Source organism: Chiloscyllium plagiosum, chromosome 12 (assembly GCF_004010195.1).
Source record: "Chiloscyllium plagiosum isolate BGI_BamShark_2017 chromosome 12, ASM401019v2, whole genome shotgun sequence".
Classification (NCBI taxonomy): Eukaryota; Metazoa; Chordata; class Chondrichthyes; order Orectolobiformes; family Hemiscylliidae; genus Chiloscyllium; species Chiloscyllium plagiosum.
In genome coordinates this window covers 1094104-1100684 of record NC_057721.1, presented here as the reverse complement: position 1 = coordinate 1100684, position 6581 = coordinate 1094104, and the positions used below count along the sequence as shown (strand labels likewise).

At 43.1% G+C, this 6581-nt stretch overlaps 1 protein-coding gene across 1 annotated transcript in view; it reads left to right on the top strand.

Moving 5' to 3' along the window:
* The window catches only part of LOC122555469 (cilia- and flagella-associated protein 44), a 177994-nt gene that overhangs the window by 22403 nt on the left and 149010 nt on the right, over positions 1-6581 (top strand). The gene's annotated exons all lie outside the window — the stretch shown is intronic.

Genomic DNA, 6581 nt, shown 5'->3' with positions numbered 1-6581 from the left:
CCGTCCTTCTTGTACAGGTCACTTCTACCCAAAAGAGATTCCAATGATCCAAAAATGTGAATCCTTCTCCCATACACCAGCTCCTCAGCCATGCATTCACCTGCTCTATTCTTCTATTCCTGCCCTCACTAGCTCGTAGCACCGGGAGTAATCCAGATATTACTACCCTTGAGGACCTCCTTTTTAAATTCCTGCCTAACTCTCTGTAATCTCCCTTCAGGATTTCAACCTTTTCCCTTCCTATGTCATTGGTTCCAATGTAGACAATGACCTCTTTCTGGCCCCTCACCCCCTTGAGAACATTCTGCACCCTCTCTGAGACGTCTTTGATCCTGGCACCAGGGAAGCAACACACCATTCTGATTTTTCGTTGCTGGCCACAGAAACGTCTGTCTGTACCTCGGACTAGAGAGTCCCCTAACACAATTGATCTCTTGGAACCCGACGTACGCCTCATTGCATTAGAGCCATTCTCAATACCAGAAACTTGACTGTTTGTGCTACGCTCCCATGTGAATTGATCACCCTCTACATTTTCCAAACAACATACTTGTTTGAAATGGGGAGAGCCACAGAAGACTCCTGCACTTACTGCCTACATCTCTTACCTATCCTGGAGTTAACCCATCTATGTGACTGTATCTGCGACTTTCCCCCCTCCTATAACTGTCGTCCATCACATACTGTTGCTGTTGCAAATTCCTCATTGCCTCTAACTGTCTCTCCAACTGATCCATTTGATCTGATAGGATTCGCAACCAACAGCATTTATTGCAGATATAATCCGCAGTAACCCTTAAACTCTGTTTGAACTCCCACATCCAACAAGAAGCACATATCACTCGACTAAAGGCCATTTTTGCTCCTTCAGAATCGACAGACCCAGAAAATAACATCATCTTATTCCTCTACAAAACACTGCCCTAGGTTAAATTAATAGTTACGGCTTATGTTTTAAGTTTAATCAAGAGACATATCTCAATAAATATATAATCAAGAAAGAACCTCCCTACTCACTACTGTAGGCTTTCTGTAGGCCACACTTAAAACAATTCACTTATCTGTTTCTGTGCTGTGCCCAAACAGTTCCTCCAAGATCAATTGTGAATTTCACTATTTGTTAATTTTCCCAGACACACTCAAATGTCCAGCGATACATGAATTCAAACAGCAAAGGCAGTAACTGTGCAGGTTCACTGTGGTGTCAGTTTCTTTCTCTCCCTTTCTCCTGTTCCGACCTCACCATATGCTTCCTTTGTCTGTTCTTCTCCCTTTTAAAACTGCTGTTGTTTTGACTTTTTTTTTCCAAAGTTCCAAAACAATGCAACAGCGTATAAAATGGTAATTGCTGCTCCTGGAATTCAAGGAAATCACCTCTAACACCTAAAATACCTCAAAAAAGGAGCAGCTGTTACAGCCAGAAATTTTTCCCGTCCTCCATCTTGGATTTCCCAGGACCCCAAGTTTTATCACCATACCTTAAGCAACCAGGCCTAGAGCTGACTCATTTCTAGGTTCCTGATCTTTCTCCAATCACTCTTTGTTAGCTTGATATATATTACTTGGCAAAAGGTGCCTTTCAGAACAAGGTTTTTTTGTTTGATCTTGATGAAAGTACAAGTACTTGGGGAGAAGGAATAGGAAAGAATCATCTTAAGTTTACTATTTTCCCAACAAGAGCCCGCTATATGGCCTTCAGTCTCTGGTGGCCTGGCCCTCATCTTATCTCACTGTGCAGCCCTGTCACTATTGCTCACCTTGCTGCTATCACTGTGTTTCACTGTCCTATCACTTAGGGGCTTGATAGGGTAAATTCTGAGAGGATATTTCTCCTCATGGGACAGTGTACAACCAAGAAGGCATTGATTCAGAATAAAGGAATGCCAATATAAGAGTGAGATGTGGAAGAATTTCTCCTGTCAGAGGGTTGAGAGAATTTGGAACTCCTTGCCACAGAAGCTGTGGGGGCACAGTCCTTGTGTATATTCAGGCTAACATAGATAAATTCTTGATCACTTGGGAAATCAAGAGTTACAGGGAAAGGGCAGAAAAATGAACATGAGGATTGTCGGATTAGCAACACTCCTACCGAATGGTGGTATAGGCTCAAGAGGCCAAACGGCCCACTCCTATTTTTTTTTCTGGTCTTATTCGCTGAACCCCCCTAACTCCATAGCTCACGTGTGCTCCAATTAACACAGCTTAACGTGCTGTAATAAAGAGCATCCATGGCTCATTGTGCCACTTTATCACCATTGTTCTTAGTGTAGTTCACAGTGTGGCCTCATCACTGTAACTGAATGGGTTATCCTCAATACTGTATAAAAGAAAACTATCGAAGTGCAGAGACTTAGAGAAAATCATATGGAACAGTCGATAGCAGAAAGATAGGAAAAAAGAGAGAAAAAGCAAAACCAAAGGGGAAGGGTAACAGAGTTACATTGGTGTAAGGCAAGGGAGTGCTATTTGGAGTAAATTGTTTGTTGTGTGGGACATTCCCAGTTCCTGGTCCCATAGTAGTAGTGATACAATACAACTTTTAGATTGGAGGTGGGTTTTATGCCTAAATAAGACCATCAGGTACAAGCAAGAGGCTAGATCCAGAGGAATAAATTTAAAAGTGAAAGGTAATTGTGACTTTATCTTGCCTTTGCAAATGAATCAGTAGGAAGAGCAAACGGTTAGCGGCCTTTGACAGCTATTTGTGGTTATGTCCATGATTCTCTGATGCCTCCTCTAAGGATGTGTTTGAAGTTATGTGCAAGAAAAGGTACAAACGGGTCAGACACAGCAGGTATAGGTAGAAGTAGCCATGGAGGTCGACAACACATGTCCTTGTAGAACGTAAAACTCTCAGCTCTCGTGATGGAGACGGAGTCCTTGTCATGCAATATTTTCACACTGCAGTCATGTGCATGATTATCTTCCCATCGTGTTCCTGCTAGCTACACTTGAACATGTCCCAGTTTTTCTATGTTCCTCATGAATGTCATTTGAAAATCGCAACCTTTTTGTCTCTGTACTTCTAACAAACTCAACTTGCAATTAATCGGAGCTGTGTGGATTGTGAGCTCTCACTCCTACCTTCCATTTGAAAATCTAATTGTGCCACTGAGGTGCCTTCTGAGTGCAGTTTTCTTTGTCTGCCTTCATCCACTGTCACCCTCCATAGGAATTGAAAATGCAGTCCACTACATGGAATGTCAAAGAATATATAGGAATGTAGCACTGATGTTCAGGAGTAGGCTATTTGGTCCTTTGAGCTGCTGCACCTTCCTGACTGCACCCCGTAATCCTCAACTCCCTTGTGTGTCAAAAATCTGTTTGACTGAGCCTTGAATAAATTTAAACAACCAGCCTGCAGTAACTTTTTGGGAAGAGAATACCAGAGACTAACAACCCTCTGAGAGAAAGAAATTCTCTGTCTTAAAAAAAGAGCGCTCTCATTCTCTTACAATGTGCCCTGGCTTTAGACTACCCCAGAAGAAGAAGAAACATCCTTACATAGTTAAACTGGAAAGAGTGCAAAGAAGGTTACAAGGCTGTTGCCAGGACTAATAGGACTGAGTTATAGGGAGAGGTTGGCCAGGATAAGACTTTAATCCTTGGAACATAGGAGAATGAGTGGTGACCTTATTGAGGTGTATAAGATCATGAGGGGCGTAGATAGGATGAATGCATCTAGTCTTTTTCCCAGGGATGAGGGACTGAAAACTGAAGAACATAGGTTTAAGGTGAGAGGGGAAAGATTTAAAAAGAACCTGAGGGGCAACTTCTTCACACAGAGAGTGGTGCATATATGGAATAAGCTGCTAGAGAACGTGGTTGAGGCAGGTACAGTAGTGACATTTAAAAAACATTTGGATAGGTTCATGAATGGAAAGGGTTTAGAAGGATATGGACCAAATGTGGGCAATTGGAACTAACTGAGTGGGCAACAAGGGCTGAAGGGCCCATTTCCATGTTATATTACTCTATGAATCTATCCTCTGGATATCCATTCTGTCCAGATCCCACAAGGCTTTAAATGTTTCAATAATACATCATCTAAAACCTTGAGATCATGATGATTTCAATGGTAGTACAGCTTCCTCCACCAGGTGGTGCTGTCACCTGTACATTGTGGCTGAAATTTATCCATCTGGATTGGACGCAATGGCAGTGGCCATGCCCCTTGTGATTTTAAAAACCTCCATGAGGTCACCCTTCAGCCTCCGAGGCTCCAGGGAAAATAGCCCCAGCCTATTTAGCCTCTCCCTATTGCTTAAACCCTCAGCCCTGGCAATATCCTTGTAAATCTTTTCTGAACCTTTTCAAGTTTTACAATATTCTTCCAATAGGAGAGAGACCAGAATTGCATGCAGTATTCTGAAAGTGGCCTAGCTAATGCCCTGTACAGCCACAACATGATTTCCCAGCTGGTTTTTAAAATCACAAGGGGCATGGATAGGGTAACAGATAAGGTCTTTTTCCTGGGGTGAGAGAATCCAAAACTCGAGGGCATAGGTTTAAGGTAAGACTGGAAAGATTTAAAAGGGACCTAAGGGCAACTTTATAATGCAGAGAGTGGTGCATATATGGAATGAGCCACCAGAGGAAGTGGTGAAGGATGGTACAATTACAACATTTAAAAGACATCTGGATAAGTATATGAATAGGAAGGGTTGAGAGGGATATGGGCCAAACACTGGCAAATGGAACTATATTTATTTCGGATATCTGGTCAGCAAGGACGGATTGGCCCAAATGGTCTGTTTCTGTGCTGTTCTTCACTATGACTCTATGTTTGTGTCAATTCTGCACTCTTGGTAGTCTCTTTCATGGGTCTGCATTTCTGATGTCTGGGAATCTTTCCTCATAGTGTATGTTGTCATGGCAATGCCTCAGTGACCAATGCTAAAAATCACACAACGCCAGGTTATGGTCCAAAAGATTTATTTGGAAGTACTAGCTTTCATAGCGCTGCTCCTTCATCTGGTACGGTGGGCGGCACGGTGGCACAGTGGTTAGCACTGTTGCCTCACAGCGCCAGCGACCCGAGTTCAATTCCCGCCTCAGGCGACTGACTGTGTGGAGTTTGCACGTTCCCCCCGTGTCTGCGTGGGTTTCCTCCGGGTGCTCCGGTTTCCTCCCACAGTCCAAAGATGTGCAGGTCAGGTGAATTGGCCATGTTAAATTGCCCATAGTGTTAGGTAAGGGGTAAATGTAGGGGTATGGGTGGGTTACGCTTCGGCGGGTGGGTGTGGACTTGTTGGGCCGATGGGCCTGTTTCCACACTGTAATGTAATCTAATCTAATCTAATCTACTCAATGCTGTGACCAATAAAGGCAAGCTTACCAAACAACTTCACTACCCTGTCTACCTGTGACTCCACTTTCAAGGAACTATGAACCTGCACTCCAAAGTCTCTTTTGTTCATGAGAGGAATGAATGCACTAAGTCTTTTTCCCAGAGTTGGGGAATCAAGGACTGAAGGGCATCAGTTTAAGGTTAGAGGGGAAAGGATAAAGGAAAACCTGAGGGGCAACTTCTTTACACAGAGGGTGGTACGCATATGGAATGAGCTGCTAGCAGAAGTGGTTGAGGAGGGTACATTAACAACATTTAAAAAGCATTTGGACAAATACATGGATAGGAAAGGTTTAGAAGGATATGAGCCAAGTGCAGGGAAATGGAAGGACATTTTGGTCAGCATGGACCAGTTTAGGGCTAAAAGGCTGTAGGACTCTATGACGCTATAATTAAGTGTATAAGTCAAGCTCTGATTTGCCTTTCCAAAATACAGCACCTCACATTTATCTGAATTAAACTCCACCTGCCGTTCCTTGGCCCATTAGCCAGATCCCGTTGGATACTGAAGTAATCTTCTTCACTGCTACATCTCCGATTTTTGTGTCATGTGCAAACGTACTAACCATATCTCCTAAGTTGACATCCAAAACATTTATATAAATTACTAAAAGCTGTAGACCCAGCACTGATCCTTGTGGCATAGTGCTGCTGAAAATCAACCCTCCACCACCACATCTGTCTTCTACCTTTGAGCCAGTTTTGTATGTGAATGGATAGTTCGGCCTGTATTCCATGTGTTCTAACTTTGCTAACTAATCTATCATGAGGAGCCTTGTCAAATGCCTTACTGAAATCCATATAGATCATGTCCACTGAATAATTAATTATTAATCCTGTTTTTTTACTTCTTCCAAACACTTCATCCAAGTTATTAATGACTTGGATGAAGGAGTCGAAGGGTGGGTCAGTAAATTTGCAGATGATACGAAGATTGGTGGAGTTGTGGATAGTGAGGAGGGCTGTTGTCGGCTGCAAAGGGACTTAGATATGATGCAGAGCTGGGCTGAGGAGTGGCAGATGGAGTTCAACCCTGCCAAGTGTGAGGTTGTCCATTTTGGAAAAACAAATAAGAATGCAGAATACAGGGTTAACGGTAGGGTTCCACCTTAGTAAGGTGGAGGAGCAGAGGGATCTTGGCGTCTATGTTCATAGCTCTTTGAAAGTTGCCACTCAGGTGGATAGAACTTGTAAGAAGGCCTATGGTGTATTAGCGTTCATTAACAGAGGG